The sequence below is a fragment of the Camelus bactrianus genome, chromosome 32 (genome assembly GCF_048773025.1).
Source record: "Camelus bactrianus isolate YW-2024 breed Bactrian camel chromosome 32, ASM4877302v1, whole genome shotgun sequence".
In the NCBI taxonomy this organism is placed as follows: Eukaryota; Metazoa; Chordata; class Mammalia; order Artiodactyla; family Camelidae; genus Camelus; species Camelus bactrianus.
Window position 1 is genome coordinate 1,879,566 of NC_133570.1, and position 18,916 is coordinate 1,898,481.

An 18,916-nucleotide genomic window follows, 5' to 3' on the forward strand; every position below is an offset into this window, starting at 1 on the left:
CTGGTACCCCAAAGCCCCCCAGACACTGTGTCATGGAAGGGGCCACGTGGTGACCCCGCTGACCTTCTAGTAAGCAGATGAAGCCCAGTGTTCCTGCAGCAGACACTTGGGTTGACACTCGGTACCCCTTTCTCCATCCCTGGGTATCAGCATCCGACGTTTTTCGAGGAACTCTCTCTCCTTATTGACATACTCCATCATTCGCTGTCTGCGGGCATGGTCATGGGACCCGGACCTGGCCAGTCGGAGCACTGCACCTCTCTGGCCACATGATTGGTTGGGGGATAGTCATGTGACCCAGTTCTGGCCAATCACCGTCAAGCTGAGAACTTCTGTTCACACAGGTCAGGGTGTGAACGTTTTGTCTCTACTGGGTTTGAAGCAGAGAGGATGTCAGCTGGGGACCTAAGTCAGGGATGCTGGGGAGAGACCCTGCGGAGAAGGAGGACCGATGGCAGAGGGCAGGACTGGAGATGGTTTTGATGATAGTTATTTTAATCGAACCGTCCCCCGGACTCTTAACTTCCCATGTAAGTGAGTCAAGACATTCCTTTTTTGTTTGTTTGTTTCTTAAGCCCTTTTGAGTTGGGTCTTAGGGTCTTGCAGATGAAAAAGTCCTGGCTAAAACCTATCCCATCTCCAAAGTAACAGAATGTATCTTCCAAAGGGATGTGCGTCTTGCCACAGAGCGGAAGGAAGAGGCGTGAGTTAGAATTGCTGGATGAGATTCTATGGCTTCCATAACAAACTACCACAAATTAGTGGCTTAAAACAACATCCGTTTTTATTTTCTGATAGTTTCAAAGGTCAGAAGTCCACAACAGGTTTCACTGCACTAAACTCATGGTGTCAGTGGAGCTGCGTTCTCTCTGGAAGTTCTGTGGGAGACTCCATTTCCTTCAATTTTTCCAGCTTTGAGAGGCACCAGCATTCCTTGGTTTATGCCCACTTCCTCCATCTTCAAAGCCACCAGTGTCCCATCCCTCTGACCCTTCTTCTGTCATTGTGTCTCTTTGGGGCCACGGCTGGGAGAGGTTCTCCAATTTTATGTATTTCTGTGATGAGACTGGACCCACCTGGATAATCTGGGACAATGTTCCCTCTCAAGTTCCTTGACTTTAATCACACCTGCAAAATCCCTTTTGCCGTGGAAGGTAACGTAGTCATGGGCTGTTAGAACGTGGATATCCTGCGGGAGTAGGGGGCAAGGAGGACCTGGTTCTGCCTCTCGTGGTTGCACAGTTATGATTCAAGCATTTATTATGCATGGATTCTATACTGTACTCTCTGGGGAGGACTAAAAGGGTTATGAAAAAGTGAAAAAGAAAATAAAATCAAGGAAGCTTGGTGAAACAAGAGGTTCAGAGGGTCCCACAATTGCAGGTTTGATGTTTTAAGAACTCCAAAACCTAACCTGCTTTCCCTGTACTTATGGGCTCTTTGCTTACAGCCCAAACAAGGGTCACTATTTTCCTTCTTTGATTTTTTGAAAGACTTGGAGAGAGATTGGTGGGATCATTTCCAGACTGAGCTTGAGATGTTAAAAGATATTAAAAAGCTTCTCTTGGGTGAAGCTTTTTTGTAACCAGCTTCATTCAGAGCCTTTTCCTCCCTGACTGGCTGGCCAAGCCCTTGCGTGTGGTTTCCTGGTGTGGGTGTGAGATGCATGACCCAAGTGTGGCCAGGAGGGAGTGCCTGGGAGGAGATTGGGTGAAGCTGGCGGGCCTCACCTGTGTCCCAGTTGTGCTAAGGGCAGGCCCATCTTGCCCAAGCAGATCTCCTCTGGTCGTGCCCAGCTGGTGGCCCATCACTCAACTTACCCAGTGACTCCCATCTTGGGGACAAGTCATTGGATCAGTCCCAATGCACTTGGGCCCATTTACCATGGCCCCCAGCCCCCCCGGGTCTGGCCTCCCCACCTCTTAACTGCTCCCGCCACTCACCCCTGCTCCCCATGTGCCACCCTTCACTGCCTGTCCTCTGTCCCTTGAGGTCCTGAGCTCTATTCCAACCTCCAGCCTTTGCACGTGCTGTTCCCTCCACCCAGAATGTACCTCCTGTTCCTCATTCGGATCAGTTGTCACAGATCTCCTCAGAGAGGCCCTGATCAACCTTTCCAGCATTTCCATCCTGTATCTATGTCCTTCTTTACAGGGATGATCCCTCCCTGCAAGCACCTGCTGATGTTCCACCCGCTGTTTCTCTGCCTCTTCCCCACCACACCTGCCATTGCAGAGTCACCGCCACGAGGACGGGACCGTGTGCCTCTTGTTGACAACGCTCGGCAGATAGTAGGTATCCAGTAATAGCCACTGGGTGAATCCAGAATGGGTGGTGAGGGAGGCCATATTCATTCCTGGCGTGGGAGCCAGCCTCCAAGATGGCACCCAGGCCTCACCTCCCAACACTCGTGCCCTCGTGACTGTCTCTCTCATGTAGATCAGAGTGGGGCCGTGTGCTTTCCAAAGCTATCCCATCAAAGGCCTTGCAGCTCTGCTTCAGTGTCCTGGAACACCTGCTTCCAGAGATGGAAGATGTCCTTCTACCTTGAGGCCAACCTGTTGGAGAGGCCACATGTGCCCTGATCGATGCTGCTAGCTGAGACCAGCCTCCCAGCCATCCCTGTTGACGTGTGAATGACATCACTTGGGCACTCAGGAACAGCCCTTCCGATAGCTGAATACCTCCAAGGAAACTCTGTCCATGCCAAGTGGATGAGCCTTGCTGCCTTCTGGGCTGATAAAATTGCACGATAAAATTAAATGGTTGTTGTAAGCTGGTAAATTTTGTGATTATTTGTTACACAACAGTAGATCATTTGAGCCCTGCTTTCTATGTGCATCAAATCTAGAAGTTGCTTTTTCTTTTTAATTTTTAACTCCAATGGCCACAAAAACACAATTAGTATCTCCCATAAAATGAGAAACATATTAATTCCAAGAACTTAAGCCCTCCCTTCTCATTGAGTTGAAGATGCCATTGATTCTGTTATTTTATGTCATCTGAGACTAAATATGACACACCCAATTTCAAAGGTGTTAAAATATGAAAAACATGTGTCTTAGAATTAGTAAAATGCAGTGAGTTGGCACACTAGAGTCCAAGAATCACATGATAATTATCCCCAGCAAAAACATGCACCCTGCAGGAGACAGGGAGAGAACCCCAGCTTGCAGGGGGCTTAATCATTCGACACTAAAAAGTGGCCAGATGTGGTCACAATACCCAGCTTCCACCAAATCCTGATCCCACTACTCCCCAGCTGTCTTATCTTGGGCAAGTTGTTAACCTCTCTGAGCCTCAGTTGTCTCACCTATCAGATGGGGTAACTGTAGAACCTATAATGTAAGGCTGTTGGGAGGATTAAATAAAATAATGAACATGGAGTACTTTGTGCTGTGTCTGGAACCCAGCAAATGCTCAGAAAATGATGAGGGTGATGATGATGGTGATGATGGTGGTGATGATGGTGGTGGTGGTGATGATGGTGATGGTGGTGGTGGTGATGGTGGTGATGGTGGCAGTGATGGTGATGATGGTGGTGATGATGGCGGTGATGGTGATGATGGCGGTGATGATGGTGATGATGGCAGTGGTGATGGTGGTGATGGTGATGATGGTGGTGATGATGGTGATGATGGCGATGATGGTGGTGATGATGGCAGTGATGGTGGTGATGATGGCAGTGATGGTGATGATGGTGGTGATGGTGATGATGATGGTGGTGATGATGGTGGTGGTGATGGTGGTGATGGTGGCAGTGATGGTGATGATGGTGGTGATGATGGTGATGATGGTGGTGGTGATGGTGGTGATGGTGATGATGATGGTGGGGATGGTGATGACAATGATGATGAGGATGATGTTGCTAGTGATGGTGCTGACTTTTTTTTTTTCACTTTTCCTGATGTATCTTTCTTGTTCATACTCCACTAATGATTCCATCCTGGTTGAGGCTGGCAAGTTCTCTGCCTTGCATCCTTTCTGTCCAGAGGGCATTTCACACCCTCAGCCAGATCTGTGGGGGGCACAGTTTAATAGCCTTCCTGAGAGCCTTCAAACCCTCCCCTCTGCTGTGTCCTTTCAGAGGTCCCCTCCTGCTCCCTGTTCATAATCACTTCCCCCACCCTCTGTTTTCTACCTTCAGCAGACAGTTTTAATTCCAGCTTGGGATAGTAATCTAAAAATGGCCTTCCCAAGACCACACTGGAAATAGACAAGTTTTTTTTTATTAGAGCACTTTGTGCTATTTGGTTTTGTATTATCTGTTTTGTTTTGTATTATCCTGTGCACAAAGTCCAGCCTCCAGGACAGTTTTGCAAACTTCTTAAGACCGATGACTGCATCTTTACTTTGCCAAATGCAGGTGAAACTCTAGAAATATCCTGCATCTTGTGAATGGAAGGTTGTTTCTTTTATCAACAGCATGGACTGGACCCAGGGGATACTGCACTTGATAATAAATGTGAGTTGAATGTTTTGTTTAAAAAAATGGAGTATTTGCCATTGAGCCCTAGTTTAATATTTATGACAGCACCGTGGGGTGAACACTGCCATTTGTCCTGTGGTACAGACGTGGACATGTGGACTCAGAAGTCTTAAGTGGGTTGCCCAACATCAGACCACCTACTACTTAAGACAACACATATGACTGCCTGGTAAAGGGTATTATTTTGTTAGTTTTATATTATTGCTGTGGTCATATTATCCTCTACTTCTCTCCCAGTACCCAGAAAAATTCTGTTGCCTGAAGGCCTTCAGTAGATACACAACAGGAAAATCTTGCACGAGTCCAGCTGCAGTTGGGAAAGGCAAATCACTCCATTTTTAATTTTCTTCTTGATTGCTCCCAGTCCACGGATGCCTCACCCCATGCCCCTCTCACCACCACTCTGGGTGACCACACTCTCCTTTCTGTGACTCAAAACCGCTCATCAAGATCCCACGAGGATTCCACCTTGACATTATAGGTTAAGAATCTGGGGCTTCATCTTCCCCCTTCAATGGAAATTGTGAGTTAGAGATTTCTGACCCTTCGCGTGTAACACATAACTAAGCTAACAGCCAAGAAGTCAGATCCAATTTTCCAAGTAAAACCAATGCCCAGCTATTTATGAGGTTTCCATTCAGGGCAGAGTTCCTGACTTCTAAGCGTTTGGGCCAAACAATCAAAGGGACTTTCCTGTTGTCAAATGAGTCCTTTAGAATAATGACTAGCTTTTTAAAAGTCAGAGATCACCTTTTTTTTTTTTTAATTGTGGTAAAATGCACGTAACAAAATGAGTCATTTTAAAGTGTACAATTCAGTGGCATTTAGTCCATCTGCAATGTTGTGCAAATGCCACCTTCATCTAGTTCCAACCATCATCAACCCAAAAGAAGACCCCCATGTCTGTAAGCCATCATCGTCCCCCTCCAACCCTCCCTCCTCAGAGGCCCTGCGGACCAGCAACCTGCCTTCTGTCTCTGTGGACTTACCTCTCTGGTACGTTTCCTACGCTGTGTGGTGCCCAGCTTCCTTCACTTAACCTGGTGTTTTCAAGGTCGGTCCACACAGTCCCTCGTTGCTTTTTATGTCTGGACACTATTCCATTGTATGGACTGAACACAACTGTGTCTGGACCCCTCACCCATCGATGGTATTTGGGCTGCTCCCACGGGGGTCACTTTTAAGGGGGCAGCTCAGAAACAGCTCTGGGCTGGGGGCCTTCTTGGTGAAACTGCTCTGTTACCGTCCCCTCTGAAGCTCCAGCCCTTCCCTGGGGAACCTGGCTCACGGGGCTGGTGGGAGAATTGGTTCCCCACCCTCCCTCAGACCTAGGGTCTCAGGGGGGCCTCCAGTAAAGTTCGGGAGAGGCTTCGGCCACGTGGAACCTGGAGACCTCTCCTACCCTAGGAATAGATTTGGCCTCAGGAGCAGCTGCAGAATGCCGGCCCCGCCCTCGGTGACTGGCTTGTCACCAGGCTCCAGGGTTCACTTCAGTTCATCCTCCAGCGTCTGTGGCCCTGGGCGTGCTGACTAGTGCAGGGTGGGAGTGGGGGTTCCGAGCAGGCCCTGTTCACCTGCACCCATCAAGACCCTGGGGAAGGCAGCAGTGGGTGTGGAGAGGAAGCTGCTTCTAAGCTGCCACAAGGGTGCGTTTGCAGTGTGAAAGAGCATCCACGAGACACGGCTGCAAATAGACTGGGGCCCTAAGTTGGGACTTGACACGTGGGACTGGGAAGGGCATGGGAGGAACCCCAGGCGGCTCCAGCCAGCTGGAGCTGCACCCAGCTTTCCAGGCCAGGTGTCAGATCTGCAGGTGTCCCAGGGCCCCGTGAAGGCTCGGGAAGGAATGACGTCCCTGGCCCAGCCAGTGGGCAGAATCTGCTGCCTGGGGTCAGGCCACCAGCGAGGCAAGGGCAGAGTCACCTGGCCAGGAGGAGACGGAATTTCCCTGGGCCAGGCCTCCTGCCGGGAGGAATGCTCAGCTGCCAGCTGAGACGGCCTGCCGCCTCCCACCCCCCCGCCCCCGGCTGAGCCTGCGCGCAGCTGGAGAGGCCGGACAGCTGGTCCTGGGAAGCTGGGTGTGAGCGAGAGTGCGGGCCATGCGTGAGCGTCAACGAGCGTGAGTGAGTGAGGATGTGGGAGAGGGTGTGGATGCGTGCAAACGAGTGTTACAGTGTGAGTACGCGGGGTGTGTACGTGTGCTGTGCACGCACACGCGCCGAGTGTGTATACATGTGCAAGCAAGTGTTGGCCGTGTGCATGTGTATCTGTGTGAACAAACGTGTGAGTGTGTGGGTGCGTGTGCAAGTGAACAGATGTGTAAATGTCCGAGTGTATGTGCGTGTGTAAGGGGCAGTTTCAGGTGCCGGCTGATTTCAGCAAGCGGAACAGAGCGAGGATGGCGCTCTGACAGTCTAACCGTGTGGACCACACATCAAAGGAGCGGCCCCCAGCAGCCAGGCAGCGTCAAAGAAAGGAACCACTCTTAGGCACCTACTGTGCGCCAGGCTCTCGCCTGGGCCTGCGCGAGCGCTGCAAGAAGGAAGCAGACCTGCTAGTTTTCTTCGTCCAGGAGGGTGGCACGTGCGGCTGGTCCTGATGGGGAGGGCGTGATCGCAACACAGATGCCAGTCTCCCCGCCATTTCTGAGCGCATCCTCATACCCTCTGCTGTGTTCCACGCAGAGGCCGCCTTGAACCTGCTCTCAGCCCACACGTGGGTGGGGCTATGGCCCCCCCACCCCGACATGTGACAATATGTTGGAGTCTGCAAAGAGCTCGGAACCATCGCAGCTGCCAGCCTGCAGCCCAGAGCGGGCCGGCGTGTGCGAGGCGGGAGCCCACAGGGCACGTAGCAGAGCCGGCAAAGATGGGCAGCTCGGGCCCCGCCAGTGCCACCCCAGCCTCCCCTCCGTTGTGAGCCTCCTGCCCCCCATGTTTCTAAACCCCAACCCCAGGCCACCCCAAGCTGCCTGAATGGCAAGTCCCATCTTGTGACTTTTATGTGAAAATGAGAAATCCAGTTTGTCAACAGGCTGGAATTCCTTTCATCCCAGCCTCTACTCCTTAATTGGACGGGGGAGCTGGTTCCTTTGTGCATCTCTGGGGGTGGGGGGAGGGAATTGCTCAAACTTCCTCCGGCCAAATGAGAAATAAGACTTCAGTTTTTGCCAAAACTTGTTGTGTGAGCCGCCAGGGACGATGCATCCGGAAATCTGTGATGAAGAAACTTTAGGGGAAAAAAAAATCAAAGGAAGGTTTGGGGAAAAGAGGCCAGGGGTTTTCCTCTGGTTTCTCCCTGCGAGCCGCACTCCCCTCCCTGGCCCGCCCTGTAATCTTCTTGATTAGTTCTGCTGGAGGGCAGCATCCAGGAGACCGCCCATTGGAGCGGGGCGGGAGGGGCTGAAAAGTGAGCCAGACGCGGGTTTGCTGGGGAGTCGAGCGTGGCAGAGGCGGGCTTGGATGCCCTGTTGGAGACCGCCTTGTCCCCTGATCGTGATTTCCCGGGGGGCAAGCCTGTGTCTGGGGTGGCTTTGGGGGTGGACAGGAGTTCTGGCTTGTGGGTCCCGAGGCTGCATCTGCCCGTTCCTTTCCAGCTGGACCTTTGTGGAGGGAGGACAGGGCCCTGGGAGCTGTCGGTCGCTGAGCAGAGTCACGGTTAGGGCGGAACAGGGCTTTGTCTGCATCACTCTGCTGTCCCAGCTGGACACAAACCTGGAGGCTTAAAACAACACAACTTTATTCTCTTCTGGAAGAGGCCCGACCCGAGTCATGCAGGGTGGACTGCAAGGTGTCAGGGTGTTGGCAGGGCTGCACACCTCCGGAAGGCTGCCACGGGGAGAGCCGTGCCTTTCCCAGATCTAGAAGCCGCGGCCCGCATTGCTAGGCTTTTGATGCCTTCCTGGAATCACTCTGACCTCCAGCAGTTGTCACCTCTGCTTCCTCCTCCAACTTTCCCGCCCATCTCATGAGCCCCCTACTCCGTGTGGCTTAATCCAGGGGACACCCCCATCCCCAACCTGCCCCGCCAGCACCGTCTCCTTCCCCGTGTCCACAGGTTCTGGGATGAGCATGTGAATATCTTTAGGGGGGAATCACAGGGACAAAACCGAGACCCAAGCAGCCCACTAGAAAGGGGACGTTCCCGCGTCTCCCGTCAGCAAGAACTTCCTCCTGACCTGCTCCCTTAGCCCCCGCGGTGGCGCGTCCTGGATTTCGGGCCGGCCCTGGGCACCGGGGGCCGAGGGGCGGCGGAGAGGCCGTCTCGCAGAGTCGAGCTGTCTTGGAGGATCCCATTTGCTGTCAGAGAACAACCCCAAACAAACGTTCTTCATCAAGGATCCCACAAGGGAAAACTTCGGCCGAACAAGAAATGGGGCCTTAGAAATGGCGGCAGTGTGACTACCAGAGGTAAGGGTTCCCCACTTTAATTGAAGCTGCCTGGAAAACAGCAGTTTTCTTGAGGATTAAAAAAAAAAAAAAAAAAAACCTGCACACAGACCCTAGGAGCTGGGAGAGGCAGAGGGGCCGCCCCTGCAGGAGCCCCTAACGAGAGGTTTAAGGGCGGCTCCCCACCGGGCCTTCTGCTCCGAGGTGAGCGTCCTCCCCTGCTTTTCTAGAACATTCTCCGTTGTCGTGGACACCAGGGCTGGCCTGGCCCGGGTGGGTTCCCGGAGCTCCCCCTCCTCCTCGTCCTCCTCCTCGGCCTGGCCCGAGCTCGCTTCCGGAGTGGACCTCAGGAACACCCACAGCCAAACGGACAAGAGGACAGACAGGCCTCAGGAAGGAAGCAGGGGCACCCCACCAGCCCACCGCCTCCGCCCGCCGGGATCCAGGGCTTCTAAATAAACCGCGAGGTTATCCTGGGCTGACACCATCGTGCCCGGGACGCGGCACACAATGGGGGTCGATGGCATCGAAGCAAAATTCACCCTTTGCATTAGAAAGAGCAAGTAGCTCTTAGTAACCAATGTCGATACCGTATTTTCTTGCAAAAGTTGCCTGGATTTTTCGGAAGAAATCCTGACATTCTGGATGGGCCCCATTTCTTTCGGTGGTTACACCCTCTGCGATCAGAGAAATAAAAGTAAGCGCGGCCGCGCGGTCTCGTTCGCCCGGGCTTCGTGCCTTAATAGACTGCGGTGGACTTCAGACAATGCGAGGCTCTGCTCTCCGCTGACCTCCAGCCTGGGACAGGCCCCGCCCCCGCCCCCGGCATCCGGGGCCTGTTTCCAGGGGGAGAAAAGAGCAGCGCCCAGCGGAGGCCCCAGGGCCGCGCGGCCGGGCCTCCCGGGGGCTCTGCTGCGGGGCTGCCTCCCCGCGGGGCCCAGAGGCTCTGCCCGGCCCGGGGACCAGCCCGGCGGGGAGCGCGGAGCCCGCGCGGCTGAACAGGGCAGCCCCGGCCGTCCGTCGGGCCCGCCTGCTCTTTGAAGCCCGCAAGCCTCTCTCTCGTCACGGCGTCGCCCCTGCTGCTCACAAGAAAGGCGCCAGCGGGTCAGCCAGGGCGGAAGGGTGAGCAGCTCACGCCGGGATGGCCGTGTGAGCCCCGACGCCCCGCTCGCGGGGGTGGGAGGCGGCCGCCCGCAGCAGGGCGCCCGGGAGGGGCCGTCCTGGGGGCTGCTGACCGACTGACTTCAGGGTCAGCTGCACCCATGGGTGGACTTAGAACTGATAACTTCTCATGCTGAGCTCGCTGGCCCATGAAGAGCAGAGCCAGCCCCGAAATGCGTTGGCGATCACCCTCCTGCCACAGCTCCTGGCTTGTCTCCAGGAAGGTCTGCATCAGGAGGCGTGCCAGAGCCAGATGTCCCTTCACTGCTCACCCAGTGCTCCCTGCGCCCCGCCCACATGCTCCCTGGGGGCCGTGTGAGGCCCTGGGACCTGGGCCGCGCCCTCAGCTCCAGGACGGTGCCCCGCCTGCCGGCAGGAGTCTGCCTTCCCGGTGGTGCGTTCCAGCCCTGACTCTGCCCCCGACCAGGTGACTTTCTCCGAGCCCTAAAGGGGGGGGCCTTCATCCTCTGCCTTCTAAGACTGGGGTGCAAATTAAGGAGGGAATGCTGGCAACATGCTCGCTTTATGCCTGGCACAGAGTTGGATACTTATTAGCTATTATTTATTATTATTATTTATTATTATCATCATTAATCGCTGGTATGGTTAAGACAGCATTTAAAGGTCATTTAGAGAGCAGGATGTTAGAATTCAACAGAGTTGTTACAGGAACTCAGAAATCTTCTTGGAGAAACTCACCTACCAGCTGCCCCAAAAAGCAGATTTTAGATTACCCTCTAATTGGCTATCAAGAAACCAGGGATGACAGGTTGGGCTGGCGGGGCGTCCTGGGGACACAGATCCCTCCACACCTTTCCTGGTTCCCGGATTGCCTCGTCCTCCTGTTCGCTGGCTGCGCGGCCGGGAGAAGGATGAGCAGGTGAGGACAGGGTGGGAGAGAGGACGGGAGGAGTGAGCTGGACAGAGTGGGCAGGACCTGGGAAACCGAAAGCCATGATTTCTGATTCCAGGCTGCTTCCTCCTCTTCCAGACGAAACACAGAGGCAGGATCTTTTCAAACCCTTTCTGCGTTTGAGTTTTTAAAATCTCAGATGATGCACCGAAGTGAGTCACTGGTTCCAGGTTGGGACGGAAATGCCAATCTGCTCCTCCCCCACCCCCACCGGTGTATTTCCTTCTGGTCATTTGCCCAATTGTTAGACGTCTTAGCACCGAAAGCCGTGCGCTGTGTGCAGGAAACCTTTCCAGGCGGAAACTGCAGACCCATATGGTGATTCCAGTTTATGGGCAAAGGGACAAAAATGCCGTTAAAATTCTCAATATGATTTACTTAATATGAATCCTTAAAAACTTTCAGCTTAACTTTCTATCTTGGCTTCACTCTAAACAAGAATATCTGTGAAATAGCCACGTGGAGTTAAGTGCAAATGTTTTTCCTGTTAATGTTGTAAAGGCAGGAGTCTGTATGTAATAATATCTACCTGCATTCCAGCTAAGATCTCTGTGTGCCAACAGAGGGACATACCGGCACTTGGACAACACTGGAACAGCGGAAACTGCAGTGGCTTCCAGCCGGCAGACCTGGTGTGGCCCCTGCTAGCTGTGTGACCCTGAGGCGGTGGCTGAACCTCTCTGGGCCTCAGTTTCCTCATTTCTCAAACGGTGTGGTAATGAGGGTGAAATTGAAAGGGTCATCGCTGGCACTGAGAAGTCCTTCTAAATGGCTTGCTGAAGTCTGACTGTGGATGCATGTGGTCCAGGAAGAGGAAAAGGGGAGGAGAGAGTTAGCAATAGCCATCACTGAGAATGTGTTTCAGTGTTCACCCCAGTCCCGCTTGTCTGTTCTCACGACTTGCTTTATACATGTTCATTACCTTATCAGTAACCCTCTATGGTTTTCATTTTTATGATTCCCATCTACACCTGGGCAAAAGCAGACTCAGGAAAGAAGCTGCCTTGACCAGGGTGGTACAGCTGGAAGGTGGCAGAGCCGGGACCCGGAAGAAGCCCTGATCCCAAAGCCTGTGCTCTTCTCTGCAGCTCTGCATCCTCTGTCTGTCAGGGCAGCGCCGGCCCCGGCCCCGGAGAGCAGCCCCCTCCAGGTGAAGCAGGAGATGAGCTGTGTGCAGGGGCCCAGGTCCAGAAGACGGGGTCTGGGTGGGGATGGCAGGGATGGGATGCGGAGAGGGAAGAGCGGACACTTCTGGGTCACGGGCTGCACACGCATCACTGAGCTGAGCATCGCCCACATTTACCGACCACTTGACTTCTGTGCTCCATGTGGGGGCCCGGCCACTGCCCCCACTTTGCAGACGAAGAAACAGAGGCCCAGAGAGGTCACGAAACGTACTTGCAGTCATACAGTCAGTGAGTGGCAGAGTCGAGCTTTCAGCCCCTGCATTCTGCCTTTAAGCCTTTCATTTATATATATATATATATATATATATATATATATATATATATATATATAGTGTATGTTCTCTAAATCTATGAACATATATGATAGATAAATATGTAAATATGAAATACATAAATATATAAAATATAAATGTAAAATATATAAATACAAAGTAAATATATACACATAGAGAGAGAATCCATAAACCATCACAGCTTTAAAGGTGGAAAATTTGGTGATTTTCACTCTATTCTCAGAACTGTCCGGCCATCACCACCATGTCTCATGTTAGACCATTGCCATCACCCCAGAAGGGAAGGTCCCACCCCTCAACGGTCCCTCCCCAATGCTGGCCCCGGCAACCGCTAACTGATCTCTGTCTCCATGGATTTGCCCATCCTTAAACCTTTGTCCAGGTTCTCCAAGCTCATCCACGGTGTGGCGGGCGCGTGCTCCACCCCTCTTTAGGGCTGAGCCGTGCTCCGTTGCATGCCTTGTGCATAGATCGTCGGTGGAGGGACATTTGGGGCTGTTTCTACCTTTGAGCCAGTGGGAATGGGGCTGCCTTGCTGCTCGAGTACCCATTTCTGGGCGGACGTGTGGTTTCCTGTCTGTGGGGCACATCTAGGAGGGGAACTGCTGGGTCACGTGGGGCCACTCTGTTTAACCTTTGAGGACCTGCCAGGCTGTTTCCGCAGCGAGGGCCCTCCGTCTCCTCACCATGGGTCTGCACGGATCTGACAGCTACTGCAAAAAAGGCATCAGAGTCGTCCTGAGAGCCTGGGGCCCGAGTGGACCACTGGGCCACCAGACTCATCCTTTCTGGACTAGAGCCCTTCTTCCTCACACGGGTGATGAGCAGCTCCTGATTGTTCCGCTCTCAGTGACGGTTCTACAATCTCCAGGCTACAGAGAGCCCCCAACCCGAGGTCATGCTGCTCCACGGGGCCTGCGGGCAGCTGGTCACTGGTAAGTGCCAGGGCATGAAGACGTGTCCTGTGCCCCAGTTGGGACAACTCTGCAGGGCCATCCCAGCCTCAGGGCCCCCGAGGGGTAGGGAGGGCTCCCAGTGACCGTGCAGCCACTCAGCCTCTGCCTCTGCCCAGCCTTCTGCCCTCCTCCCCGTACCTGCCGTCCTGCTCACCTGCTGCTGTGTGATGAACTGTCACCAAGTCCAGACTCATTCTGCTTGTCACACGACAGGCCAACACATCGGGAGATGAGGTTTTGGGGCAAGGAATGAGACTTTATTCAGAAAGCCAGCAGACCGAGAAGATGGGGGACTAGTGTCCCAAAGAACCATCTTCCCTAAGTCAGAATTCAGGCTCCTTTTATACTAAAAAAGGGAGGGGGTGTGGCTGGTTGTTGCAGGTCCTTGGTGTCGGAATCCTTTGTTCTTGCATCTGTCCCCGTAGGTCAGGTCACGATGTTCCTGCAAACCTCCAACAAGACACATGTGACTCTCTGTCCTGCAGCTTTTTATCTCTCCATGACTGAAGAAGTGTCCTACCCTTGAAGGTCAGAGCCTCGAGAAGGGGCTGTCCTGTGTGTTTCAGGCTCTGGGCAACATTCTTTTACAAAAGGTGTAGAACCAGCCTGCCTCAGTCCAGGAGACCGAGCCCGGCGTTGGAGCTAAAGGAACAGATCTCATATAGAGTTAGATGTGTTCTTCTTTATTACAGAATTGCCCCAACATTTAGCAGCTTAAAACAACAATAGTCATTTTATGATATGTCCGGGAGTTCTGGATAGGCAGGCCAGTCCCCCTTCCCGTGCAGTAGGTGGCGGAGAACTTAAGGACCAGTCTAGTTGTACTAAACACCGCTGAGGGCACCTCAGGCCTTGCAGGGTTTGGCTCCCTAAACCCAGGCCCTGGTAAGTGTGTGTCCACTGAACTGAGTGGTGAAACTTCCTGGCCTCTTCAAACTCAGAAACAGAATCAGCTTGACCCACAGAGCGCCTGTTTCTACGACATTTACTCTCTAGAAACATTTGCATCCTTTAGACTCTTCATAATGCGTTTTCCACGTGTGTAAAGTGGACATAATAATAAGGCCTCCCACAGAGCATCACACAAGTCAGCTCAGACAGCACAACGCGGCTGTGTCCAGCCAGCGCCTGGGATGGAACAAATCCACAGTGGATCTTCTGTTCCTCTTTCCAACGCTGCGTCTATCACTAAGAGTTCATTTTTATAAAAATCCCCACATTTTGAAATTTTGGAAAAATCCAAGACTTTGTGCACCCAATAGAAAAATGGTCCCCGCTCAGGTTAATTTCAGCTCCCTTGGTCGGCCTCATCCCCTAAAGAGAGCTGACTGCTTGTGGTCCACTTTCCATGGAACTGTTGATAGGATGGAATAAGATCGCAAGTGCAAAGATCCTGGGGTAGGGTGTGACTCCCAGTAATGGCTGAATAAATCTCAGTCCTCGTATCAATAATTACAGCTCTCCATTTTCCTCCCCCTTCAGCTTCCCCTGGCTCGGCACTGCCGGGATCCACCGGGTATCTCTCATCTCCAAAAGTTCACAACTGCTTGGAAACGGAAAACTTGCAGGGCCTGAAGCCGAGAGAAAACACACGTGGTTAACTGCCCATTAATCTCTGTCAGTCTGTAGCTGCAGACATCAGACACCGGGAGGCAGAAACAAAGAGTCACAGGACTATTTTCCCTTAAGCACATGTTTCATATTAGAGATCTGGTGACTAATAAAAGCGCTCTGCAGAGGGAGGAAAGGAGACAAGTGTGGTACAGTTGGTGGGTTGCCCGTATAATGTGGAACTGCTGAAATGTAACGGGGAAGGAAAAATCTGACTCCGCAGTAGATCTGTTCCTTTGGCTCTGACCCTGGGCTCTGTCTCCTGGGCTGAGGCAGGCTGGTTCTGCGCCTTCTGTAAAAGAATGTTGCCCAGAGCCTGAAACACACAGGACAGCCCCTTCTCAAGGCTCTGACCTTTAAGGACGAAACACTTTCCCATTCATCGAGAGATAAAAAGTTGCAGAACAGAGAATAACATGTGTTTTGCTGCAGGTTTACAGGGACACCACGACCTGACCTACGTGGACAGCTGCAAGGACAAAGGATTCTGCCACCAAGAAGGTGGCACCAACCAACCACACCCCCTCCCCTTTTCAGTATAAAAAGAGCCTGGATTCTGACTTGGGGAAGATGGCTCTTCAGGACATGAGTCCCCCATCTTCTCGGTCTGCTGGCTTTCTGAATACAGTCACCATCTCTTGCCCTAACACCTCATCTCCCGAATTTTGGCCTGTCCTGCAGGGAGCAGAACCGTTGGACATGGTGACGTGTGTGTCTAATCTATGTGTATAAATGTGCTCTGTCTCCTTTGTGAGAGTAGTTATATAAGTGCCCACGTCTGTACATCTGTGTCTCTACTTGAATACATGCACACACCTTCTGCTTTCCCTCCTCAGACGGTAGCACTCCGCTCATGCAGTTCTGTGTTTTACTTCATTCACTTAACCATACATCCTGGAGATCAGTCCTTACCCCTTGAAATGCCTGCACCGTATTGCACTGTGTGGACGGGCCCTCCCTTATGTTGTCACGTGGCTGGCCACGTAGGCTGCCTCCAGTCTTTGGCTATGATACATATGCCACGTGGATGTCACGTGGGCAAGCCTTCCTAAGTCCGAGTCCTATTTCAGGGTCAAATAGTATGTGCGTTTCAAAATCAGATACTAGCTGTCCTCCCTGTAGGTTGCCCCCTTCAGGTACACATCCATCGGTGACGTGTGAGAGCAGGTGAGGTTTGTAAGCAGCTGCCCAGGAGATTCTGGTGCGCAGGAACGTGTGAGAGCTGTGATGCTTGGGGCAAGGTGCTGCTATCAGCTTCTGAAAGCCGCGGCCAAGGAAAGGCAGAGGGAGGGCGCTGCTTTGCAGGTGGATGTTGAAGGAAGAGGGGTCATGGACCAGCCCAGCTGAGCAGGGAGGGCTGGCTCTGTGATGTCACGTATGAGCTGAGAAGAGCGATTCTGCTTGCTGTCCTAGGACCGGGGCTTCGCTGTGGGGGTGTGGTGGGGGTGCCCAGGGATTGGTCCGCCTGTCGGGACATCCCTCCCTTTCAGCTGAGCGTCCAGGACTGTGGTCCCCTTTCCACGCCTGGGTTGTTCCAGCCACCGTCATCTCCACTAGAACAATGGCAAGGGTTCAACTCCCCGAGCAGGTTTTTTTAATGCCACGGTTGGTTACGTCCTGGGGAGAAGTGGCTGCAACTCTGTTGTCCTGCTAAAAATTATGTTTCTTATTTTCAAATGAAATGCTGTGCTGTCTGGACTTGGCTTCAAAATAACCCACAGGGTAGATGGAGTGAGCGAGGGTAAAGATAGTACCAGATTGGCCCTGAACTGACGCTCACTGACGCTGTCCAATACGTACACAGGGATTCATTACATTTTTCTTTATATATATATATATATTTCAAATTTCCTGTAAGAAAATTTCCAGTAAATGTTCCTGGCCAAGATACAGAGATGGCTAAACGCGCTCTGGTTCCTTCCAGCCTAGTCTATGAAGACATTTGAGTGACAGCTGCAAATGTAAAGGGCCCAGGTTAAAACAGAGTTGAAAGCCACTTTTCCGTGCCGTGGGTCCCCCCCAATTTCCAGAATCCTCCCCCTCTTTCATCTCCTAAAGACAAAAGTTCATCAGAAACTCTCCTGACAGCACCTAGATCTCTTGAATGGGCTAGAAAAATATTTCAAGGTCTCAGAGCAATTTAATGCCCTATGAAAGTAAAATAAATTGTGTACAAATAATTCGATAAGCTCGGGGAAGTAGGGGGGAAAAAACATTAAGCATGTCACAGCTGGCACCTCCAGGCAGTTTATCAAAGCAAGTTTCATAATTTAACAAAATCATCTTGGCATCGCGCACAAAAGCCCGCCTGTTTGATCCTTTAATAACACTGCTTAGCACTTTCTGGGGAGCTGGCTTCCAGCGCCCGGGCTGTTTCCAAGCATTAGCTAATCAATCATCAAAAGATACTTTCCACGCAGGCAGGCAGGACTCGGAAGGCTCTCTTGATCCCCACGGATGTGGCAATGGAAGTTAAGAGGCTTTTCCAAGGTCACAGAGGGGGCAACTAATGAGTCTCGGGTTTCGTCAGTGCTCCCGACAGCGCCCCTGCTGCCCCGGTCCCCTGGCCCGGGCAGCGCGCGGCCCCGCGCTCAGGGCCCCGGGCACTGGCGGGCGGCCTTCTGCAGCTTGGGGCTGGGGTCTCGGTCCAGAGCCTTCACCTGGGATGCCTCCGTGCTCATCGCGACTCACTGGTGGCATCCCCGGGAGCTCTCCTGCCGGCGTCGGGCAGTGGCCTGCGTGTACTTTCTTCTCTGGAGAACAGAAATGCGTGCTTTTGATCAAATATCAAGGAGCCCTAGCCCTGATTTTTGTCCAGCAGTTCACATTTGGGGGACTATATATAGATTTTTTTTTTTAATTATAGGAGGAATATGTGCACAGATTGAAGGAGCCAATGCCTCAGAAGGGCTCCAACATAAAAGAGAAATGGCACATACGATGTGGCAGACCGTCCCCCTCCCGGCCCGCCCCTGGGAGAGGGGCTGCGCTTGGAGGCTCACTTCGGAGGAGAGGGTGGAAGGGACAGGCAGTGCCTTGACGGGGAGGCGCCGCGGGAGTCACGGCTGCCGCCCCCAGGGCACCACGCGGGTGGGTGTCCGGGGTCCCTGAGGTGATGTGAAGGGGAGGGCGCGCCACCTCTGCGGCAAACTCCCCCGCACCCAGTCTCACCGTGAGAAAAACCATCCGGCAACGCAGACGGGGGGCGCCTCTAACACACCTGACCAGCACGCCTCCCACTGTCAGCAGAGGCCCCGGGAAAGGAGGAAGGGCTGGACAAGAAGCGTGCGAGGGGACCCGAGGGCTGCAGGCAGTGTGGGGCGGGGCCGATGGATGCTGGGACCAGAGGGACGTCAGTGGGAACACAGGCGAGATCCAGGGAGACCGCGGAGCGCCGATGATCGTACTGTCCTGGAGCTTTGGGTGAGGAGACAGGACAGCACTGGGGGGAGTGGAACTGGGTGAGGGACATCCAGGAACTCTCTGCACTACCCACCCCCCCTTTTTTTTTTCTCCACAAAATGAAGACACTTCAATTTTTAGAGCAATTTTAGGCTCATAGCCTCTGTGTACCATCTTTACAAATTTTCTGTAAATCAAAAATGTTCCAAATAAAAAGTTTATTTACGAAGAAACAAAAGGTTAAAATCTTCTCTCATCGTGTCTTCTGTCTCCATTGACAGAGGTAATCACTGTCAACAATTTCTGAAATACTGGTCCAGAATTCTGTGATCCATATACTTAAAAAAATTTTTTTAACCAAGACTGGGTCCTATCAGTCAGAAACCTGCTTTGGTTTCTTGCCTTCTTCATTTAATTTACGTCTGGGCGATAATTTTGTGGCACAATAGAGCTGGACTTCATTCTTTTCAGGTAACAGACTGTCCTCTTGCCAGTGTGTTCCAGTAATTCACTAAG

At 52.6% G+C, this 18,916-nt stretch overlaps 1 long non-coding RNA gene across 9 annotated transcripts; it reads left to right on the top strand.

Annotated features, from left to right (window-relative positions):
* Positions 1 to 6,573: 6,573 nt before the first annotated feature.
* Positions 6,574 to 18,646, top strand: LOC123614920 (uncharacterized). Of its 9 annotated transcripts, none has more exons than XR_006722423.2 (5): positions 6,581 to 10,918; positions 11,010 to 11,103; positions 11,515 to 12,101; positions 13,073 to 13,366; positions 17,865 to 18,646. It is a non-coding gene; the product is annotated as an uncharacterized LOC123614920 (long non-coding RNA). The 9 variants fall into 9 exon arrangements; XR_012503609.1 differs by having other exon boundaries at positions 6,581 to 10,465; XR_012503610.1 differs by having other exon boundaries at positions 6,581 to 10,465; positions 11,030 to 11,103.
* The last annotated feature ends 270 nt before the right edge of the window (positions 18,647 to 18,916 follow it).